The following is a 25,393-nucleotide window of genomic DNA, read 5'->3' as shown; positions in this document are numbered from 1 at the left end:
CTCCTGGAGATTCTAGGAGAGGAATAATGTGATTGCTTTTTCCAGCTTCTAGAAGCCTCCTATATTCCTGGTCTCATGTCTCCTGTATCTAAAGTCAGCAGTGGCTGGTTGAGTCTTTCTCACATGGACTTATTTTGTAATTCTCTCTGCCTACTTCTTCCTCTTTTAAGGATTTCTGAATCCACCTGGATTATCCAGGATGATTTCTTTATCTGTAGATCCGCTGATTAGCAATGGTAATTCCCCTTATAATGTAACAAAATATAACATATTCACAGGTCCTGAAGATTAGGACTCAACCATTTTTGAGGACCCATTATTCTGGTTTCCCTTTTCTGGGAGATCTGAGATAGACGTGATAAGAGGTAGAAACTGTAGAATAGGGAAAGGACCTTCATTGATAGGAAAAAATAAAACAACAATCAGGAATTGAACTTGTGAAGAAAGAACAGACCTGAGAGAAGAATTGCAGATCAGGTATGAGGGATTCCTCAGTAGAAAGGCGTCCCTGAGAAGGCAGAGACAGTTGGACCCAAAGCACAAGCAAGGGGCAAGGCTGAGCATACCCTTGAGCTGTAAGAAAGGGAGGGAATATACTGTATTGGGGGCAGGGGCAGAAAGACAAAGAACTTTTATTGCTTTCTTTAGAAAACATTAGACAAAGTCTGGAAGTTATTGCCCAGAAATGGGGGAAAAAAAACTCATCCAGTCTTTAAATGTGTGCTTAAGTGGTCAGTGAGATATGAGAAGATGACCTAGCAAAGCTGCCCTCTCATCTGGGATTGGAGATTGTGGATGGCTTTACTCCAGCCACCAAACCACCAGATCATACAGTGCTCTCCTCAGGTGTGCGGCAGACAGCCAAAGTGATATGAAATTAACTATCTGTAAATCATGCCTGGAAGAAAGACAACTGAGCACCCTCATATCTGTATCTTGGAGGTAAGGTAATAAGTAAATAACAGAAGAACCAAAAGACTGAAATCTCTGTGAAGTTGGAAACACGTGCCCTGCACGAGAGGCAGAAACTGGGACCATTGGAGACTGTGATGCCAGTGTGGTTGGATATCCACTGCTCACAGGTTCTAGTTGGCAGCCTTGGGATTGGCTGACGTGAAGGAAGGAAAGATGATTTGTGTCATCTGCTTTGAGGTTGAGCTTCCCTTTGAATTTCTGTGAAATGAGAACAAATACATCCCTGCACAACTGGTGGGAGATAATAAATGTCTCAGACTGGCATCTTGTAGGACAAATAGCCTGCACGATGAATTTGGCTTGGAATTCGAACACTGTTGATAAGCATAAGTTCTTAAGAAACACCAAGCTCCCCAGGACTCCTGAGTACTGCCTAAGACCCTCAATTTTGTTGGTCTGATAGCCCTGGGCATTACAATTTGAGATTCTGGGTGAATAACAGATTCACTGACATTCAATAAGTACCAGTTGTGGTGTCAAGAAGGATGCTGAATATAGTCTTAAATGAACAAATAACAAGGAAGACATTTTATTTGCTAAAACATGTCCAGTTTTTGTTTCAGATCCAAATGTGCAGAGTTCTTGAATGTTTTAGGTTTTGCCCATGTTAACAAATTGGTTGTCAAAGATGATCAGTTTAACTCTTAAATCAGGAATTGCTACCCTTCATTTTAGCAGTTTCTCCCCCTTCAAATCCACACCTAAAATATTGATCACCGCAAGTGGATAAACTAAGACAAAAGAAAAGCTGATACAGGGGCACATCAAGATTTTTCTTTTAGTTACAGATAGCATCTTTTGTCAATGGCATCCCACTCCGGTACTCCTGCCTGGAGAATCCCATGGACGGAGGAGCCTGGAAGGCTGCGGTCAACGAGGCCGCTGAGGGTCAGACACAACTGAGTGACTTTACTTTACTTTACCATCCTTTGAGATTAGCCATGAGTTGATGGCTGTTGAGATGGGAAACATGTAAATGGCAGTTCATTACACTTTACTTTTTTTTCTGGGACTACAATAATAAAAAAGCATTTGTTCTGAAAGAAAGTCCACTGTGTGACCACCCGCTGCTAAGAAGTTCCACATCAAGCCAGTTCCTCCAAGCCCAAATTCTGTCTATGGACTGACATCTAAAGCCACCATTGCAGAACTGTCACTGCTGATGGCTCTAAGGCTCCATACTAACATAAGGTCATTGCTCCAAAGAGAATTGCACTGCATCTTTCCTGACAGTGTTTGTCCTTGGGGAAGTAAGTCATCTCTGAAACTGTTTTCTCCTCTGTGTAGAGGAAGTAATAAATACCTTCCCTTTCCATTGTTGATATGCAGGTTGACAATAATGTGTGCAAAGTCCCTGGCACTTAGGTGCTTGTTATGTGGTAACTACTATCTCTATGGCTTCTATCATAACTTATGTTTGTGTATCCAGCTAGCCTTCAAGTCACTGATGCTATTGGACTTGAGGCTGTTTCTGTGAATTCTTAAGACATTTCTCTTGCCTCCCCAGCTTCTGATCAAATAGAATTAATTCATGACAGCTGCTTGGAAGCCTGTTTATTATTCTGCTGCTGCTGTTAAGTCACTTCAGTCATGTCTGACTCTGTGCTACCCCATAGACGGCAGGCTACCAGGCTCCGCCATCCCTGGGATTCTCCAGGCAAGAACACTGGAGTGGGTTGCCATTGCCTTCTCCAATGCATGAAAGTGAAAAGTGAAAGTGAAGTTGCTCAGTTGTGTCCAACTCTTCGCAACTCCATGAACTGCAGCCTACCAGGCTCCTCCGTCCATGGGATTTTCCAGGCAAGAGTACTAGAGTGGGTTGCCATTGCCTTCTCCAGTTTATGATTCTAATGTCCTGTGAAATTCACTTTATGTGGAACCAACTTTAAACAATTGGTCATCTGATGCCCTGGAAATTTAGCCATAGTGGCAAATGCTATGAAGTCTGGATTGGAATGGGCTTCTCCCTTCCCAGAAAGTACCTCAGAATGCATTTGCTTTGAATTAGTTTTGATTTAAAGTTTTATTTTTAGACACTTCATTTTTATGATGAAAATGGATTTCAAGTTGAGTGGTTTCAAGAATATGCTGGGCAGAAAAATTTACCTATCTGTACAATGTTAATTATTGCCTCAAAGGTGAAAGTCATGATTTCCTTATGACCCCAAATCCCTGGCTTTCCAAGTTGAATATACCTGGGTTTGATTTCTGATTTTGAATCTTACCAGCTTTGTGATCTGAGGCAATTTACTTAATGACTGTGAGAACCATATCTCTCATTTGTAAAACAGGGATAATCCATGCCTTTTTGCTATTATTCCAGTATACTATTACTATATCTTTCTTCACATTATGAGAATTAAAGTTTTCATCATATATGAGAGCAATGTGTATAGCAATAAATCTTACTTTTCTTCTTTCTTTCCTTATAGGGAATTGCTTTTATTGTTTTAGTGATATAATTGTCAGTATTTATTATTCCAAGTTTTCTCCATAATGTCTTTCCCACTTGCAGGATAACTTTATTGTAGGCTTATACCCACTCTTCATTTTTCTTGCAAAAAGTTCTATGATAAAGTATGAAGAAAAATTCTTTCTGTTTTTTTTTTTTAAGTTATGTTGAGTTCTAGCTGGAAATATGTATCAAAGTTTATGAATAATTCAACATTACCAGGTAAAGGTCACTTTTATGCTTCTCTGCCCCAATTTTCTCCAACTTTACCTTAATCCATGACTTTGTTTCATTTAAATATGTGCTCTAATTGGTTAAATATTTCTCAGTAAATCTTCTATGCTCTTGCACATGAGGGATGAATCTTGACCAGCTGATGCACAAGAGGCCCCGGGCCAGGAGGTTGGAAATGGTCTGCTCTGCCTTCACTAGCTCCCTGTCCTCACTCGTCAACCTGTGTCTCAGCTATTCAAGGACAGGATGATGCTGCTGTGCTCAGTCTAGCCACACTCACTGTTCTATCCCATGCTCGTCAGCTATTTCCAGGCTTCCACCTGAAACTCCCAAACTTCAAGTCTTCTGAGGTTCTGAGTCAAGCACAGCATTTTAGTGCTTCTGACCTTGAGATGAGCTGAAGGGAAATTTGGCTCATTGTTGAGGACCATGCACTGGTGGCGTGGGGCTGCCTAATAAAGTATTTAAAAACTGGGCAGTTAGACAACAGAAATGTAGAATCTCTCAGTTCTGAAGGCTGCAACTCTGAAATCAAGGTGTCAGCAGGATTGGTTGTCCCTCAGACTCCAAGGTCTTTGAGGGACAAACTCTCCTGGGCCTCTTTCCAAGTCACTGGTGGTTTCTGACAATTTTCAGTCTCCATTGGTTTACAGAAGCATCACCCTGATCTCTGCATTCCCCTCCCTGTGGCATTCCCCCGGTATGTCTATCTCCGTAACCAAATGTACCCTTTTTTTAAGGAAGACCAGTCATATTGGATTAGGATCCACCTTAATGACCTGATCTTGACTACATTGGCAAAGACTTTATTTGAAAATCACGTCACATTCACAGGTACTGGGGTTAGAATGTCAACATCTTTTGTGGTGACGTACTTTATCTCATAACAGACTACTTCATATTTGTTCTCTGTAGCCAAGCTAACTGTCCTTATCTTTCCCATTTATAAAGAAGACTGTCAATAAGTGGGGCCCACAGGACACAGACTCAAATGCCAGTTCTCCCATCTGCACAAAAGAAGGAGCAGCTGGAGGCAAATTTCACAGTCCCTATAGGTGACTCATTCTCTCTGGGAATAGGTCCTCTGTTCTCACTAGCTAGAAATGTGGCCAGAGGAAGGGACTACAATTCGCTAAAATAATTACCAGAGTTGTGGATGGATGACTCATTTTTTAGGTCATGCAATTTGAAGGTGTTAGTGTATCTTTACTTTCTGAATATCATTAAACCACCAGCTTAATTCTGAAAACATATATTAAACTATTTTCTACTGACAGTATTTATACAACTGCTCATCTGTCATTGTATAGCATATGGGAAGTTTGTGTAAGAATTGTTTCTTTGGGAATGTATGTATTTATAAAAGGTAGACAATGTCAATTCTACATCAAGAGTCAGTCAACAACCAAATACTTAGGATTTGCAGGGCACAGTTAGACATCCCACAGAGATCATCTCTGAAATTCCTAGTAGGACTCTGCTGAGTGGATAGCATTGGGCCATTTTATAGTCAATGGAAAGCAGGTGCAAAGAAGTTGTGAAGGCCTCAGTCCTATGATGCTGGTGGCTACAGGGCGGGAACCCCCAAAAGGTCTTTCAGATTGTCTTTCAGATTGTACTCTACTTGCTTTCCCTGCATGATCTGCTTAGCACCATGCAAGGAGCTATGCCTTCTGTAAGAATATATCCGAGAGAGGGAGACTGTGTCCTGTGGAGTCAACAAAGGTTTAAATCCAGCTTCTACATTAGCAGTGTGAACAGAGACAGATGACTTAATTGCTCAATGTCTCGGTTTCTTACAACCAAATCCATATACTTATCTTAGGGCTGTTCTGGAAGTTACATGAGACTGTATTGATAAAGTATCTGAAATACTGCCTGTCACATAAGAAACATGTAATGCATAATAGTATCATTGTATGTAATAAAATAATAATAAAGTGGTAACTTAGAACATAATATTTTATAACTTTCTACGATAGCAAGGCCAAGGCATTAAGGAAAGAGAAGCCACTGCTTGTTTGAACATAAGGTCTATGTTCTTCATTAGTGTCTCCTTTCTGTTTAAGGCAGGAAGGCCACACTCTTGCTCCTGCAACCAGGAACATTCCAATGATTCTCCCCATGTGTTCCTGTGGGCTTCTTCCATGGCTCAGTAGTAAAGAATCCACCTGCAATGGAGGAGCCGCAAGAGATGTGGGTTCGATTCCTGGGTCAGGAAGATCCCATGGAAGAGGGCATGGCAATCCACTCCAGTATTCTTGCCTGGAGAATTCCAAGGACAGAGATGCCTGGCAGGCTACAAGGTCACAAAGAGTCAGACATGACTGAAACAACTTAGCATGGGCATACGCACACCTTCTTGTACCTCTTTCAATGGCTATGAATTCACTCATGGCCAACAGGTCAAGGAAAGGGGCAGTGGTCATTTTCAGGTTGTATTATTGGAAGATTAGGCTTGAACTCAAAAGTGCCTTAGCCATTACCAGTTTTTCTAAAACTCTAATTTTTGACTGCCAGGTAACAATGAATAGAGGGGGTAAAAAATGCTTTTTTTTTTTCTTTTTTAGAACATAGATTCTAAAAATCTAAAAGTGACATTTCAAAACCATCATTTCTTCTCCAGAGATGGCTGGAAATAAATGTGCTAACAGTCTGCTTTTTAAAAGTGCCTCTGGGCCACGTGGAAGGCACCAAGCCGTTGTATGCATTTTAACATGTGTATATGTCTTAAAATTGCCACCAAGCCTTGTAGCCAGAGGAATGCATGAAAGCATTGTGTAATTTGGGGATTAAATAAGTAAAGTGAAGCTGAATATGAAAACCATCCCACCTCAGAACCAAACAATGTGAACAACAACAAAAAAAAAAATCAATTATGATGGAAAGAGGAGGGAAGGAGAGACCCCATGAGGAGAAGCAGTGAAAAGTACACTTGCTCAAATTTAAATTAAATGGTTTGATGGCTGGTGGCTTACAATTAAGTAAGAAAAAAAGATTGTCCAGAAATCCTCAAAACTCAGCATGGTACCTCTCCACATAGTTTTTTACTCTATGTCCCATGGAGGCACCTTGGAGAGAGCTGAGGAACATCCAGACAATCTCATCATGAGCCCTAGGTTGGGGAGAAGTAAAAAGAAAAGGAATGTTGAAGGTTTTTACACCCTTCTCATTCTGCAAGAACAGCAATAAAAATCTCCCAGACACAGAGATTTCATGCTAATGATTTTCTCAAGGGGGAGGGGAAAAGGAAGGGCTTAATTATTTTGAGCAATAAATGGAAAACTAGGCAAGTGGAACATACATACAGTGTCTCAGAGAGGCCCAAACACTTTCCAGTTAGCCCATTTCTGTTTGCAGGAAGGGCTATCACCATGAGCGTGAGACAGCCAGATGAAGGCAGGGACCAGTCCCATTCAGTTGGATGGAGGCTACAGGGACAGAGCTCCAACCCCTAAAGTAGGGCACAACCCAGAAATGGTACATGGTCAAGTCAAGTGTCAAATAATGAACTTCAGGACATCATAGAATAGGATGTGTTCCCTTTAATTTAAGGTATTCAAGATAATTACAAAAAAGAGGGCAGAGTCTAGGACTGCCAGCCATCACTATATGTAGTCCTCTCTGAGCCCTGTACCTTCATACCCCTGAAACATCAGTTCAGTTCAGTTCAGTCACTCAATCGTGTCCAACTCTTTGCGACACCATGAATCACAGCACACCAGGCCTCCCTGTCCATCACCAACTCCCAGAGTTCACTCAGACTCACGTCCATCAAGTCAGTGATGCCATCCAGCCATTTCATCCTGTCGTCCCCTTCTCCTCCTGCCCCCAATCCCTCCCAGCATCAGAGTCTTTTCCAATGAGTCAGCTCTTCGCATGAGGTGGACAAAGTACTGGAGTTTCAGCTTCAGCATCATTCCTTCCAAAGAAATCCCAGGGCTGATCTCCTTCAGAATGGACTGGTTGGATCTCCTTGCAGTCCAAGGGACTCTCAAGAGTCTTCTCCAACACCACAGTTCAAAAGCATCAATTCTTTGGCATTTAGCCTTCTTCACAGTCCAACTGTTACATCCATACATGACCACAGGAAAAACCATAGCCTTGACTAGACGAACCTTTGTTGGCAAAGTAATGTCTCTGCTTTTGAATATACTACCTCAAGCCCTGAACAAATAGCCATATTGTTTCATAGAAGAGGTGAAGCATGCCCATGAATCTTGAAAGAAAAGTCAAGGAGAATTTACCATATCAGAACAAGTAAAGTTCTGGACAGACTTATCCACTTCTAACAGCATGATGTTTATGCAGCAATTATGAAGCAATTGATACATAAAATGGGGTAAAACAATGGGATATTACTCATCCATAAAAAGGAATATATTTGAGTCAGTTCTAATGAGTTGGAAGAAATTTGACCTTATTATACAGAGTGAAATAAGTCAGAAAGAGAAAAACAGATACCATATATTAACTCATATATTGGAATCTAGACAGATGGTACTGACGAACCTATTTGCAGGGCAGCAATGAAGATGCAGACATAGAGACAGACTTGTCATCACAGTGGGGGAAGTAGAGAGAGGATGGACTGGAAGAATAACATTGAAACAGATACATTACCATATGTAAAAATAACCGGTGTAAATTTGCTGTATGATGCAGGGATTCAAATCCAGTGCTCTGTGACAACCTAGAGGGGTAGGATGGGGTGAGAGGAAAGTTCAAGAAGGAGGGAACATATATACACCTATGGCTGATTCATGTTGATGTGTGGCAGAAACCAACACAATATTGTAAAGTGATTATCCTCCAGTTAAAAATACAAAAAAGGGGGGGGGAACAGAGGGTATGGGAGTGTATCACAAGAAAGGAGAGAAAAAGGAAAGGCAGTGAGGAAAAAAGAAGCTGGCAGGCAAAAGAAAGATGAAGCATCTAATTAGGAAAATATCTTAATCCCAGGAAATATGAAACACTAATATTTTACTGTACACAGAAAAACATATTAATAATGGGTTTATTTTAATGGATTTTAAATGAGGGGCATTAAAATAAAAATAGGTAAAGGGAGAGATTATAGACAGAAAATTACAAATAAAATCAATATACTACTAAATAAAAAGAGAAAATAAACCCATCAAAAAATGATAATAGCTTAGTACTGAATTATTGCTATAGAAAAAGGATGTAAATAATTATAAATAAAGAGTAAGAAACAAACTGACTAGAGCAATTCGAGTCCATGATGTTCTTCCTGGTGACTTTGTCATTCAAGGGTGAAGAAAGCAGTTAGACCTTCTCAAACATAAAGAAACTTGTGACACCTATAAGCATTTTCTGAAAAAGAATCAGATAAAAGCAGAATTTAGCCAAGCAAAAGCTCAAACCAGAAGCCAGGAAAAATGTCTGGTATAAGGCATTAAACACTTACATGTAGAAAAATGACTAAGCTGTGGTAAATATGATTCAAAAGGTTAACAACTATTATAAATTCCAATGTTGTGTTAAAGGATAAGTTTTTAAAGGAAATTTGTAACTACCATTTGGAACATATGTCAAAAATAACTCATAATTAATGAGAGAATCTGTAATACATCATAACAAGTTCAAAAGAGAATTCAATATACACATATATATAGGGAATAAAATAATTCTGAAATCAAGTTGCAAATTGATGTAAAACCGATCTGTTTACAGGTCAATAATCAATTGCAACACACTGGGCCTAATTCATTTGTGTTTCTATAAACAAGAATCAGTTTCTGGTCTTACGTTTAGATCTTTAATCCATTTTGAGTTTATTTTTGTGTATGGTGTTAGAAAGTGTTCTAGTTTCATTCTTTTACAAGTGGTTGACCAGATTTCCCAGCACCACTTGTTAAAGAGATTGTCTTTAATCCATTGTATATTCTTGCTTCCTTTGTCAAATATAAGTGGCAGATTCATTTTGATATTTGGCAAAACTAATACAATTTTGTAAAGTTTAAAAATAAAAATAAATACATAAATAAATAAACAAGAATCATTTACATTATTGTCAGATTTCCATAACTTACAGAGCTGTAAAACAGTTCAAATACCATGAAAGGCAGAGACAGCTGAAATAGATGACCTTGGCAGAGTATTTACTGAGTTTTTTTTCTTTTTTCCTATTTTAATCCTTCATAACTTTTCCTGATAATTGTAAAAGTTATAATACAAGAAAAAATGTGCTATTATCCTTATTTCAACTTAAAAGTATTTGAAAATTCAAAGATATATACATCTACGAAAGTATATTTATTCGTTTCCTCAAGTTTTTCCAAGTGCCACCAGAAAAATAATAAGGTTAAGATTGGGTATAGAATAATAAGAGGTATTATTTTAATGTTTGTTTAAAATGGCAAGGAAGACTTTATTCAAGATTATGGCAATAGGGGAGAGACTATTGCAATAAAGAAGAGAGATTGACCTTAACTCCAAATACAACCAGTGTAAGTGGTTTTTTATCACCAGTGGGCAGAATAAAGGAGAGGAGCGACAATTGCAAAGAGGAACTTAGTTACTAATCAAAGATGAAGGGGAAGAGGAGGTTGATTGGCTATAGACGGTTGGGGGATTCTCAGTAAACTGACAGCAGGATTCTTTGCTAAAACCAGGCTTGGCAGGCCAAGGACAATGAATAGCTAAAAGAATTCAGAGAAGTTTGACCAAAGTTTGGCCAAGGAGGTAATCCTTTGGTAGAAAGTTAATAAATCACAAAAGGGGTGAAGTATAATGTTTAAAGTTATATTCAAGGGAAAAAAAAAGACAACAAAGAAAATTGCAATAAATTAGAGCATTTCAGTTCAGTCACTCATTCATGTCCAACTCTTTGCGACCCCATGAATCGCAGCACACAAGGCCTCCCTGTCCATCACCAACTCCTGGAGTTCACCCAAACTCACATCCATTGAGTCAGTGATGCCATCCAGCCATCTCATCCTCTGTCATCCCCTTCTCCTCCTGCCCCCAATCCCTCCCAGCATCAGAGTCTTTTCCAATGAGTCAGCTCTTCACATGAGGTGGCCAAAGTACTGGAGTTTCAGCTTCAGCATCTCCTTCCAAAGAAATCCCAGGGCTGATCTCTCCCAGAATGGACTGGTTGGATCTCCTTGCAGTCCAAGGGACTCTCAAGAGTCTTCTCCAACACCACAGTTCAAAAGCATCAATTCTTCGGCACTCAGCTTTGTTCACAGTCCAACTCTCACATCCATACATGACCACTGGGAAAACCATAGCCTTGACTAGATGGACCTTTGTTAGCAAAGTAATGTCTCTGCTTTTCAATATGCCATCTAGGTTAGTCATAGTTTTTCTTCCAAGGAGTAAACGTCTTTTAATTTCATGGCTGCAGTCACCATCTGCAGTGATTTTGGAGCCCAAAAATATAAAGTCTGACACTGTTTCCATTTATTTGCCATGAAGTGATGGGACAAGATGCCATGATCTTCATTTTCTGAATGTTCAGTTTTAAGCCAACTTTCTCACTCTTCTCTTTCACCTTCATCAAGAGGCTTTTTAGTTCCTCTTCACTTTCTGCCATAAGGGTGGTGTCACCTGCCTATCTAGGGTTATTGATAATTTTCCCGGCAATCTTGATTCCAGCTTGTACTTCTTCCAGCCCAGCATTTCTCATGATGTACTCTGCATATAAGTTAAATAAACAGGGTGACAATATATAGCCTTAAAGTACTCCTTTTCCTATTTGGAACTAGTCTGTTGTTCCATGTCCAGTTCTAACTGTTGCTTCCTGACCTGCATTCAAATTTCTCAAGAGGCAGGTCAGGTGGTCTGGTATGCCTATCTGTTTCAGAATTTGCCACAGTTTATTGTGATCCACACAGTCAAAGGCTTTGGCATAGTCAATAAAGCAAAAATAGATGCTTTTCTGGAACTCTCTTGCTTTTTCGATGATCCAGCAACCTGTCTCTGGTTGGCAATATGGTCTCTGGTTCCTCTGCCTTTTCTAAAACCAGCTTGAACATCTGGAAGTTCACCGTTCACATATTGCTGAGGCCTGACTTGGAGAATTTTGAGCATTACTTCACTAGCGTGTGAGATGAGTGCAATTGTGCGGTAGTTTGAGCATTCTTTGGCATTGCCTTTCTTTGGGATTGGAATGAAAACTGACCTTTCCAGTCCTGTGGCTATTGCTGAGTTTTCCAAATTTGCTGGCATATTGAGTGCAGCACTTTCACAGCATCATCTTTCAGGATTTGAAATAGCTCCACTGGAATTCCATCACCTCCACTAGCTTTGTTCGTAGTGATGCTTTCTAAGGCCCACTTGACTTCACATTCCAGGATGTCTGGCTCTAGGTGAGTGATCACACCATCGTGATTATCTGGGTCATGAAGATCTTTTTTGTACAGTTCTTCTGTGTATTCTTGCCACCTCTTCTTAATATCTTCTGCTTCTGTTAGGTCCATACCATTTCTGTCCTTTATCGAGCCCATCTTTGCATGAAATGTTCCCTTGGTATCTTTAATTTTCTTGAAGAGATCTCTAGTCTTTCCCATTCTGTTGTTTTCCTCTATTTCTTTGCATTGATCGCTGAAGAAGGCTTTCTTATCTCTTCTTGCTATTCTTTGGAACTCTTCATTCAGATGCTTATATCTTTCCTTTTCTCCTTTGCTCTTCTCTTCTCTTCTTTTCACAGCTATTTGTAAGGCCTCCCCAGACAGCCATTTTGCTTTTTTGTATTTCTTTTCCATGGGATGGTCTTGATCCCTGTCTCCTGTACAATGTCACAAACTTCCATCCATTGTTCATCAGGCAATCTATCTATCAGATCTAGGCCCTTAAATCTATTTCTCACTTCCACTGTATAATCATAAGGGATTTGATTTAGGTCATACCTGAATGGTCTAGTGGTTTTCTCTACTTTCTTCAAATTAAGTCTGAATTTGGCAATAAGGAGTTCATGATATGAGCCAGAGTCAGCTCCTGGTCTTGTTTTTGTTGACTGTATAGAGCTTCTCCATCTTTGGCTGCAGAGAATATAATCATTCTGATTCCGGTGTTGACCATCTGGTGATGTCCATGTGTAGAGTCTTCTCTTGTGTTGTTGGAAGAAGGTGTTTGCTATGACCAGTGCATTTTCTTGGCAAAACTCTATTAGTCTTTTCCTGCTTCATTCTGTATTCCAAGGCCAAATTTACCTATTACTCCTGGTGTTTCTTGACTTCCTACTTTTGCATTCCAGTCCCCTATAATGAAAAGGACATCTTTTTTGGGTGTTAGTTCTAAAAGGTCTTGTAGGTCTTCATACAAACATTCAAATTCAGGTTCTTCAGTGTTACTGGTTGGGGTAACAGTCTAGGTTGGTCATAACTTTCCTTCCAAGGAGTAAGTGTCTTTTAATTTCATGGCTGCAATCACTGCCCACAAAAATAAAGTCAGCCACTATTTCCATTGTTTCCCCATCTATTTGCCATGAAGTGATGGGACCGGATGCCATGATCTTAATTTTCTGAATGTTGAGTTTAAAGCCAACTTTTTTACTCTCCTCTTTCACTTTCTTCAAGAAGCTCTTTAGTTCTTCTTTACTTTCTGCCATAAGGGTGGTGTCAAATGCATATCTGAGGTTACTGATATTTCTCCTGGCAATCTTGATTTCAGCTTGAGCTTCATCCAGCCCAGCATTTCTCATGATGTGCTCTGCATATAAGTTAAATAAGCGGGATGACAATATACAGCCTTGACATACTCCTTTTCCTATTTGGAACCAGTCTGTTGTTCCATGTTCAGTTCTAACTGTTGCTTCCTGGCCTGCATACAGATTTCTCAAGAGGCAGGTCAGGTGGTCTGACAGTGGATTTCAAGGACAATATAATTATTTAAAATCCAGTACTAAAATTTGAAGTGAAACTAAAAATTAAAAAACAAAATTCTTTTGCAAATATAACATACTTAATTTTTTCATATTGGCAACAAATTTTATAGTATCTTTCTCTTCTGTTGAATCATTAATTTTTCCCTGTTTCTTTGTCACTTTAACTGTCAAAAGTTCTCAGTGCTGTCAGAATGCTTGCTAATACACAGACTCTCAGAAAACAAATGGTTACAGGACTTCTACATAATGACTTGACTGTCTTTCTTCTCCCTCAAAGAGTAAAAAATCTGTTTCCTTCTATGACTTGTATTAAATTCCAGCACCATTCAAGTAAGAGACAAATTTGTGATAACTACTCTCTTAATGCATTATTTGAAAGTATTTGTGCAACTTCAGTGATGGTTAGGGTACACAATGTAATTATCCTTAGCTTCATTACTGAAATGAACTTGGGTTTGCCATGCAGCAAAACCAATGTACTGAATCCAGGTTGTGGTGAAGAAAATTACAGTGCTTATTACAGGCACAAAGCAAAGAGTATGGGTGGCTTATGCTCAAAAACCTGAACTCCCTGAAAGTTTTCAAGGAAAGATTTTTAAAGGCAACATTTGGGGTGAGGGCTGCATGGTGCATGATTTTCTTCTGATTGGTTGATGGTGAGGTAAAAGAGTGATGTTTCAAGAATCTTGATCATCAAACTTCTGGTTGCAGTCTGGAGTTCACATGCTTCTGTTCAGCATGTAGTCACCATCATCCACCAGTCTGAGTAAATTAGGACGGGGGTGGTTCTTAGTTACTGCAGAACAACTCAAAGATCTGTGTCAAATTGTTACATATATTGCTTGAGGGGGAACTAGGATTCTGGGGTTTTTTGTTGCAATTTTTCTTTGTTTTAGATTTTTTGATGTGGATCATTTTTATGTCTTTATTGAATTTAGGACTCTATGACTGAACCATCATCATTACTTTTCTTGTTTAACTGCTTCTCCTTTGTCTTTTCATTTTCTCACTCCTCTAATTAATAACTGCCTGTGTTTGCTCTCTGGAACACAGAGAAGGCCTTGGAGACCAAAGCTTTTATCTAAAAACAAGAAAGAGGAGACAAGAAGGAGCTTTTGTACCTGGAAGGACTCCGCAGGGTCCTGCTCCTCTTCATCATTAAGCCACTTGCTTGTCTTGCATTATAAATATTTAATAAGAAGATAATCAAATTATAGTTTTGCAAGAATCTCTTGCTAGGATGCTATTAGGAAAAATAATGGTTTTTGAATATTTAAAAAATAGATATTAAGAAAGGGGTCTTCTCTTACGAGTGCCGCATATAGGGCAGTTCGTTCTTCCTGAGGAATCGATATCAAGAAATTTTGGAAGCATAATTTTTTTGTACTTAGGCAGCTGGTAATCATTGGTCCTGGTACCCCACCTCTCCCACAAAAAAAAAAAAAAAAAAATAGGTATAATGCTACTGCTGAAGCAATATTTTTTAAAGATAAAAATTTATCAGTCAGTAATGTTGTTTCTTTCCTCTCCTTCATTCTTCTGCTTTTCTTCTTTCCTTTGTTATTTTCACCCATTACTTCCCTTTTGTGTTTATATTATTTATTTTAGAGCTGTGTAACTTTAGAGGATGATCACTGCATTTTCATAGTCCAAACATTTTTGGGAAAAAGTTGTCATTTCAGAAAAGTAAGCTGTCACAATATTAATTTAATTTTACTTTTTTTCATTTTTTAGAAAATGTAGCATTATCAAAATTAAACATATTTTTAGAAACATTTTTAAAGATTTCTTAATATGGACAATTTCAAACATACCAAAAGCTGATATTATGGTAAAATAAATCCCTTTTACTTAATATTCATCTTCAGCAATTGCCAGCTTATAAACAGTTTTGTTTCACTAATCTCCCCACTTTCATTTATGGTTTTGGGGATTTTTTTTCAGGGCAAAATGCCAGGCATTATGCCATTTCACCTCTAAATACATTATCATGCACTGCTAACATACACTTTCTTTTTACACATTCATCATGTCATTAACACATCTAAAATTAAAATGAAGCACTATTTCACACCAATATTTCATACTCAGATTGGCCTGATTATCTCAAAACCATTTTTTCACTGTGAGATTGTTTGAATCAGAATTCAAACAAAATCCATAAATTGTATTTGGTTCCTATGTCTTCTCTGATTTTCCCATTGGCTGTTTCTGAGGGGTTAGGAAAGAATCCATTATTTATTCTGTAGAATTCTCACATTTTGCATCTGGTTAATGAGTCCTCTGGTCTTCCTCGGTAGCTCAGCTGATAAAGAATTTGCTGGCAATGAGGGAGACCCTGGTTTGATTTCTGGGTTGGGAAGATCCCCTGGGGAAGGGATAGGCTACCCACTCCAGTATTCTTGAGCTTCCCTGGTGGCTCAGATGGTAAAGAATCCACCTACAATGCAGGAGACCTGGGTTCAATCCCTGGGTTCAGAAGATCCCCTGGAGGAGTACATGGCAACCCATTCCAGTAATCTTGCCTGGAGAATCCCCGTGGACAAAGGAGCCTGGTAGGCTGCATCCATGGAGTCACAAAGAGTCGGGCACAGCTGAGCGACTAAGCACCGCATATCACAATGAATCATTTGTGGCATCATGTAACATATTTCTCTTTCTCAGTGTGTATCCTATACACTGGTAGTGAGGTGCAGTTATAATTTAAGTAATTTTTTTTCAATAAGACATCATGCATGGTATTGTAAATTTCCTATTTTTATGAGAAATTTAACTCAATTCAGTTCACTCAGTTGTGTCCGACTCTTTGCAACCCCATGGACTGTAGCACACCAGGCTTCCCTGTCCATCACCAACTCCCGGATCCTACTCAAACTCATGTCCATGGCGTTGGTGATGCCATCCAACCATCTCATCCTCTGTCCTCCCCTTCTCCTAGTCGTGCTAACATTCTCTGGAACATTCAGGTTGTGTCAGTGTGATCCATCCAAAAAACAATTTCACACCAACAAATCTTTGGGTGATTTTGATCCTTTGGCATTTACAAAATGATGGTTTTCTAATTCCATTATTTCCTCTTCATTTATTAGTTGCAAATAACTTATATAGAAAGAACCTTTTATTATGTAATTGTTGGCTACTCTAAAAAACAGAAAAATATATTTAATTCTTTCCAATTGTTTTTGAAGTTTTAGAACAGTCAGTCTTAGCAATTACCAATGTTACCAATACAATCTTTTTAAATATCATTTTGAAATAATAGCTTTTTAAATTGTGCTTTTTATTTTAGAATAGATTGAGATAGAAAAGCTGTGAAGATAGTGTATCTTCAAAAAACAGAGTTGGTAGGATCTGTATTTACATCTTTATCTATATCACTTACATCTATAGGATCATCTACCTATCTCCCTATTTATAGAGATTTATTTCAAGAAATTGGTTCACGTCATTGTAGGACTGGCAAATCCAAAATCTGTAGGACACACCAGCAGGCTGGAACCTCAGACAGAAGTTGGTGCTTCAGTCTTGGAGCAGAATTTCCTCAGGAAACACTAATTTTGCTTTTTGTATTTTAATTCACTTTTGCTCAGAAAAATTTAGTTAACATCAGGTGTGGGATAAAATTATACCATTCTCAGATTAGAACTAGGAATCTTTTGATCTAATTTAGACGAGATTTCAGGGTTGAGAAAAGCTACAGTTTTGCTTTTAAGTCCTTTCCACTGACTGAATGAATCCCACCTGTATTATGGAAAATAATCTTGGACTGAAAGTCAATTGATTGCAGATGTTTTCCACATTGACAAAACAACTTCACAGCAACACCTACCTTAGTGTTTGATTGAATAGTCTAGCCTCTAAAATTAACAATAAAAATGACCATCATAGGTGGTGAAGAGAATTCCTATATACCCCACATGAAGGAATTAAAGAAGGAAAGAAAAGAAAAAGGAAGAAAGGAAGGAAGGAAACAAGGAAGGAAGGAAAGATAAGTGGTAGGGGGGAAGGAGGAAGAGGAAATGGAGAGAGAGAGAGAGATGATAGGCTGAAAATATAGAGGTAAAAGAAAAAAGAAGTTTTCAGTATGACACAGTTCAAGTTCTTTCAAATATATTGTCCTTTTGAATTATTTTTGAAATAGGCCCATTGATAACGATACATTATTTGTTTCCCTTCTGTTGACATCTTCCATCAAGATGGTAAATTTGTCACAATGAGTGAAACAATATTGATATATTACTATTAAGTTCATATTATGTTTACATTTCTTTACTTTTTAGATTTAATGCCCATTTTCTGTTCCAGGATCTCATCCAAAATACTTTTAATTATCATGTGTCCCTAGCCACTCTTGACTGTGATAATTTCTCAGATTTTCTCTGCTTTTATGACCTTTACAGTTCTGGAGTACCTGTTATGTGTTTTATAAAATACTCATTAAATGGATTTTATCTCATACTCTTCTCATGATTAGACCAAAGTTATGTATTTCTGGAAGGAAGACTACAGAGGTAGTGTCATTTTAATCACCTCATAGCAAGAGTACATGCCATCAGCATGACTGATACTGTGGATGTTCACTTTGATCACCTGGCTGAGGTAGTTTCTCAGGATTCTCCACTGAAAAGTACAAGAAGAAAGTTATTATACACAGGCTGAACTTGAGGAGTGGGACATTATCTATGTAAATTATTTGTATTTATTCTGTTCCACAGATTTTTATCTTTTCTCCATTTATTTATGTATTCAATCCTTAACATACATTTAAGCAGTATGGGTTGAAACACCTGTTTTAAACTTTGGGTTATAATCCAACACTACTTTATTTTATTGCTCAAATTGCTCCAGGCTTGGCCATTCGGAGATCTTTCATTTTGCTCCTATGACTCTTTGGCATGCCCCATCAGAGCGGGCATGATTAACCAATCAAAGACACACTTTGTTTTCATTACCATATCATTTACTTCTAGCATTTCCTTTCAGTTCTTTCTTAGTTCCCATCTCTCTGTTTACATATGCTATCAGTTCTTATCTGTTGTATGTTTTAGTTACAGCCATTAAGATATGAATCATAAGTTATTTTCAATTCCCTGACATAATCTCAACATCTGTGTTATATCTGAGTTTTGTTTCTAATGATTGGCATATTTCTTCACAAAGTGGTGTTGCTTCTTGTCTTTGTGTATCTTATAATTTTTTTTTGTTGAAATCAAGACATGTTATTTCAGGTAATGTTAACAGAGATAAATAAGCCTTACTGTGAGAATCTTTGTTCACCTGGCTGATAAGTAACTGGGTTTACTGTTTGCCATAGCTGCAGGTGTCAGAGACTTCTCTTTTCTGGACTTTGGTTTCTAAGTTTTCCTGCTTAGATAGAGCGTGAATCTTGCAACTCAGCTACAATGTCCTATTGTTATCCTGAAGCCTGGTCCATGTGGTGGTGAAGTATGGGTTTTGGGGAGCATTCTATGCTGTTCTGATCAAGTATCAGTCTTTTTGTGAGTCTGTGTCTCAGGGCTATGGCCTTCATAAGCATTTACATCCCTCCTCCTGTGGTACAACTTTCCCCCTTCACTCCATCCTCTTCTTTCTGGGTATGGCATTGCCAATCTATACAGAGGAAAACAACAGAATGGGAAAGACTAGAGATCTCTTCAAGAAAATCAGAGATACCAAAGGAACATTTCATGCAAAGATGGGCTCGATAAAGGACAGAAATGGTATGGACCTGACAGAAGCAGAAGATATTAAAAAGAGGTGGCAAGAATACACAGAAGAACTGTACAAAAAAGATCTTCACGACCCAGATAATCACGATGGTGTGATCACTGACCTAGAGCCAGACATCCTGGAATGTGAAGTCAAGTGGGCCTTAGAAAGCATCACTACGAACAAAGCTAGTGGAGGTGATGGAATTCCAGTGGAGCTATTCCAAATCCTGAAAGATGATGCTGTGAAAGTGCTGCACTCAATATGCCAGCAAATTTGGAAAACTCAGCAATAGCCACAGGACTGGAAAGGTCAGTTTTCATTCCAATCCCAAAGAAAGGCAATGCCAAAGAATGCTCAAACTACCGCACAATTGCACTCATCTCACACGCTAGTAAAGTAATGCTCAAAATTCTCCAAGCCAGGCTTCAGCAATGCGTGAACCATGAACTTCCTGATGTTCAAGCTGGTTTTAGAAAAGGCAGAGGAACCAGAGATCAAATTGCCAACATCTGCTGGATCATCAAAAAAGCAAGAGAGTTCCAGAAAAACATCTATTTTTGCTTTATTGACTATGCCAAAGCCTTTGACTGTGTGGATCACAATAAACTGTGGAAAATTCTGAAAGAGATGGGAATACCAGACCACCTGATCTGCCTCTTGAGAAATCTGTATGCAGGTCAGGAAGCAACAGTTAGAACTGGACATGGAACAACATACTGGTTCCAAATAGGAAAAGGAGTACTTCAAGGCTGTATATTGTCACCCTGTTTATTTAATTTATATGCAAAGTACATCATGAGAAATGCTGGAATGGAAGAAACGCTGGAATGGAAGAAACACAAGCTGAAATCAAGATTGCCGGGAGAAATATCAATAACCTCAGATATGCAGATTACACCACCCTTATGGTAGAAAGTGAAGAGGAACTAAAAAGCCTCTTGATGAAAATGAAAGTGGAGAGTGAAAAAGTTGGTTTAAAGCTCAACATTCAGAAAACAAAGATCATGGCATCCAGTCCCATCACTTCATGGGAAATAGATGGCAAACATTGGGAACAGTGTCAGACTTTATTTTTCTGGGCTCCAAAATCACTGCAGATGGTGATTGCAGCCATGAAATTAAAAGACGCTTACTCCTTGGAAGGAAAGTTATGACCAACCTAGATAGCATGTTCAAAAGCAGAGACATTACTTTGCCAACAAAGGTTCGTCTAGTCAAGGCTATGTTTTTTCCTGTGGTCATGTATGGATGTGAGAGTTGGACTGGGAAGAAGGCTGAGCACCGAAGAATTGATGCTTTTGAACTGTGGTGTTGGAGAAGACTCTTGAGAGTCCCTTGGACTGCAAGGAGATCCAACCAGTCCATTCGAGAAGAGATCAGCCCTGGGATTTCTTTGGAAGGAATGATGCTGAAGCTGAAACTCCAGTACTTTGGCCACCTCATGCAAAGAGTTGACTCTTTGGAAAAGACCCTGATGCTGGGAAGGATTGGGGGCAGGAGGAGAAGGGGATGACAGAGGATGAGATGGCTGTATGGCATCACTGATTCAATGGACGTGAGTCTCAGTGAACTCCAGGAGATGGTGATGGACAGGGAGGCCTGGCATGCTGCAATTCATGGGGTCGCAAAGAGTCGGACATGACTGAGCGACTGATCTGATCTGATCTGATCTGATCCTTTATCTCTCTCCCCTGTTGACTATATTTTTCCCTCTTGGGTAAGACAGGAATATTGAAAGGTGACTGGTGTGGGAGAAATTCCCTTTCTCTAGCTAAGATAAAGGTGACTCTGGTGAAATTCTTTCCCTTAGAAAGTAGTCCTTATTTATGAAGAAGGTTCTGAGACATTTCACAATAGTTACTCTTCTCCCTGGGCCAGGGCCACACTGGGATCTTTCTTAGGGGTTCCTAGAGTAAAATCCCATGAATGCAGAGCACCCCCTAAGACTGTAGTCCTGGGTTTTTCTCGCTCTCACTCTAGTTCACATTAAACCTCCAGTAATTTGTCAAAATGACCATGTTTTGCTAGCAGTTGATGGTTAGAGTATGTCTGCTTTCAATAAGTAGATCTCAGTTGCTCTATCTTTCTGGATCTCTCTTCAAAATCAGGGTAGTAGTTTGACTTGTGACCTTAGTTCTCTAATGTATCCTAAGAAAGCTGCTGACTTTCAGTTTGTCTAGGTTTTCCCCCTTGTGATGATGGAAATGACAATTTTCCAAACTCTTTAAATATTCAAGATGAAAGCAAAATTAATCATAGATTTTACACATGATCAGTTTTCAGTCCATAGTCATCACTTTATTCTTATTGATTAAGGTGTAACATTTTTAGCAGTAAGAATCTGATCAAGTTAGTACATTATCTTGCCACGACCCCATTTGTCTTTGAACACTTCCTTGCTTTCTGGCAGAATATGATATCTTAGGTTCACATTTCTTGCCCGATCCCTAAATGGAGAATTGTATACATTTGCATATTTCCTGCCAATTTCTCCAAGAAATCTTATTCCTTTTGTTGAAAAACAGGCATACTACTGGCTTGCCTTTCTTCTCATGTATTTCAGTAAATAGATGTGTGAAAAAAACATGAATTCAAATTTAAGTTTATCAAATGTTTATAAAAGCATATAATTAAATAGTTATTTGTTTACATTGAACTACCTTTGTCTAGTCAAGACTATGGTTTTCCCAGTGGTCATGTATGTATGTGAGAGTTGTACTGTGAAGAAAGCTGAGCACCAAAGAATTGATGCTTTTGAACTGTGGTGTTGGAGAAGACTCTTGAGAGTCCCTTGGACTGCAAGGAGATCCAACCAGTCCATCCTAAAGGAGATCAGTCCTGAGTGTTCATTGGAAGGACTGATGCTGAAGCTGAAACGCCAATACTTTGGCTACCTCATGCAAAGAGTTGACTCATTGGAAAGACCCTGATGCTGGGAGGGATTGGGGGCAGGAGGAGAAGGGGACGACAGAGGATGAGATGGCTGGATGGCATCACCGACTCGAGGCACATGAGTTTGGGTGAACTCTGGGAGTTGGTGATAGGGAGGCCTGGCATGCTGCTATTCATGGGGTCACAAAAAGTCGGACACAACTGAGTGACTGAACTGAACTGAACCTTTCATATCAGAGAAGCAAAGTAAGCACTTGACCTTTTCCTGTTATTATCAGTTTTTGGATAAAGTTCTGGGTCCTTTTACCCTGACTCCAGTGAGCTTTCATTTCTTTAATATAATGTGTAGTCCCAGACTTATCTTCCACATTTTTTAACATTGTGCTGCAAACTGCCTTTTTCTTAAGAGCCTTTGTTGGATTCCTTGGTAATGGATATTTGGTGATCACACTTTGGGTAGTAGGTATGCTCAATGCTACTGGATTTTCACTGTTCCTGGAACTTTCAAGTGTATTAAAACAGGAAATACATACAAAACTGTTACAGTGATAAAATGAACACTAATGATCCTGATATACCTAATTTTAAGTTAAGATTGTAAGATTTTTCATACCTGCTTTGACTTCCCACTTAAAGTTCTTACTTTCCAAAATGCAATATTGTCATTTGCCAGCATCTGTGTCATCACCTATTTAATTTATACAATAATATCAACTCAATGTTTTTAAAAGCCAGATTTATTTTTTCTAAATTAAAATAGCTTGTTGGCCTAAATAGAGAGGTAAACTGAGACAAGCTCAGAAGAAACTAGTATTTGAGAATAGCAGATTAATTCAGGACAAGAAAACTGTAGCAAGCTACAGATGAGGGTTTGGAGCAGGTTGTACTCATGGGCAGGGAAGGGAAAAGGGGGAGAGTTCAGTTAAAGTTGGTTCAAATCTAAAAGAAATGGAAACCAACCCTGAAATTTTTCCAAACAGACAAAATCAGTCCAGTCACAAAGTTCAATTCAGTCCACTTTGTGAGACCAACTCACCTGCATTTGGCAAAACAGCCCAAGGTTGAATATGATTACCTCTCATCAGTCCCCTATTATCCAAGAAAATTCCAACACTATCAGTTTTCTGTATATCAGGGATTACTGGGAAAAAGTTTCTCAATCCTTGAGTTTTCCTGGGGGCACATTAATGAGATTCTGTATTTTATATCCTCCAGTTATATTTTAAATGGAAATTCTTTCACACTTGAAAACATATTACTAAATTTTACTAGGAAACAATTGAATCCATGAAGAAAGGACCCAAAAAAAACTTATACAGATAATGATGCTTTTGCATTATTAAAACACAGCACATGCATCTTTTCACGTCAGTAACTGGATCTGTAATCAGTCCCTCAGCCCTAGAGCCCACTTACACCTTAAACTCTAACCGTTACACTGGGCATATTCCTGGACCCTTAGGCTTCTGCTCATTTTCCAACGCCTTTTTCTGGTTTGCTTAACATGATGATTCTTTTCTTAGGCTACGGGAAGGGAGGGAATGCAAAACAAAGGAGGAGAAGTCAAGGAAGAAAAGTGCAGGGATAAAGCAGGGTCCCGGTCTCCCACAAGGAATATGTATAGTTGTACTTTTGAGTTCTGTTTTAGGAATGAAGGCTCCCACCCAGGTGAAGGATGATAAATTCAGGCTAAGAAAAAGAGTCCTGAAACACCACCATATTACCTCACCACCAATCAGCCTACACACAGTGAGGATAACAAACTCTGAACCCCTCCTCAAATGATTAACTTCTCTTTCTCCCTTCAAAAAGCTTTCATGGTCCAGCAGAAACTTTGGTGTTGATTCTTGGACATGAGTCCATCTTCTCTCTGAGTTGTTGACAATTGAATAAAGCAAAGGTTCCTTTCCAACCAATGCTTCTCTCTCAAGTATTCGATTTTGAGATGCAAGCAGCCAAACCTGAGTTCAGTAACAAATCCACTTTATCCTTAAAAAAAAAAAAAAAACTAACCAATAAACAAAAAATCCTGACTATTTTAGAGCAATTTTAAGTTCACAGTAAAAGTGAGCAGAAGGTACAGAAATGTCCTATATGCTCCCTGCCTCTACACACACACACACACACACACACACACACACAGCCTCTCCCATCATCTAAATCTCTCACCAAAGCGGTAAATATTTTATAATCAGTGAAGCTACACTGATTCATTATAATCATCCAAAGTCCATAGTTTACCTCAGGGTTCACACTTGGTGTTGTATGTTCTATGAATTTGAACAAATGTATAATGACATGTGGGCTTCCCAGTTGGTGCTAGTCGTAAAGAATATGCCTGTCAATGCAGAAGACAAGAAATGTGGGTTTGATCCCTGGGTCAGGAAGATCCCCTGGAGGAGGGCATGGCAACCACTCAAGTGTTCTTGCCTGGAGAATTCTTGGACAGAGGAGCCTGGTGGGCTATAGACCAAAAGGGTTGCAAAGAATTGGACATGACTGAAGTGACTACGCATGCACGCATAATGACCTGTATCCACCATTACAGGATCACACAGAAGTGTTTCTTCTAAAACATCCTCTCTGCTACCCCTGTTTATCCCTTCCTCCCTCCTAAACCCTGGAAACCACTGATCTTTATCTTGTATTCATAGATTTGCCCCAATTTTAAAAAAATAACTGCATATTCTATTTCAAGGTATGCCATAATTTATTTCACAAGAAATATAACAATATCTTTATTGTTATATTCAGGCCTTCAGCTGAATTTTGATAATTGTCTCTTCCCATTAGGTCTCTGCTTGGCAGTGGGACATTATGGTGAGGGCACTCTCTGATGGAGAGGCCAGGATCCTGATCAGAGGGCTCTGCATCCAGGGTATATCCTGAAGGGTCAGGGCATCATTTCCCAGTGCTTTTACAGTGCCTGGCTAGTGCTGGGTATCTAAGCCCTGTCCCTCAGGGGCCAGAAGCCCCCCATCTTCATACCATTATATGGAGGCTGCAAGTTTTTCAAGGAAAACATTTTTTTTTTTCATTCACTGAACATTAACTGAGGATTTACCCTGTGTCCTCCCCATGCTTGTGCTTTGGCTCCAGAAATGAAAAGCCCTCACCTCTGCTCTCAAAGAATCCACAGTATCTAAGAGGAGACAAGCACATAAGTCAGATGCTATAGTGCCTGTAAGGAGTCTTGTTATAAAGCCGTGTGCTTGACCACGGCTCTCAGGACGTCATCATGGGTGACAGCTCAGGTGCAGCCTGGATGAGCC

At 39.1% G+C, this 25,393-nt stretch overlaps 1 long non-coding RNA gene and 1 other non-coding gene across 2 annotated transcripts in view; one reads left to right on the top strand and one right to left on the bottom strand.

The window, feature by feature from the left end:
• The window catches only part of LOC139184466 (uncharacterized), a 101,656-nt gene that overhangs the window by 52,428 nt on the left and 23,835 nt on the right, over positions 1-25,393 (bottom strand). The gene's annotated exons all lie outside the window — the stretch shown is intronic.
• LOC139184714 (U11 spliceosomal RNA) lies at positions 14,809-14,939 on the top strand. The gene has a single exon (XR_011568278.1). It is a non-coding gene; the product is annotated as a U11 spliceosomal RNA (small nuclear RNA).

Source organism: Bos indicus, chromosome 8, assembly GCF_029378745.1.
Source record: "Bos indicus isolate NIAB-ARS_2022 breed Sahiwal x Tharparkar chromosome 8, NIAB-ARS_B.indTharparkar_mat_pri_1.0, whole genome shotgun sequence".
In the NCBI taxonomy this organism is placed as follows: Eukaryota; Metazoa; Chordata; class Mammalia; order Artiodactyla; family Bovidae; genus Bos; species Bos indicus.
Note: the sequence above shows the minus strand (reverse complement) of the source record. Positions and strands in the feature narration are given on the sequence as shown.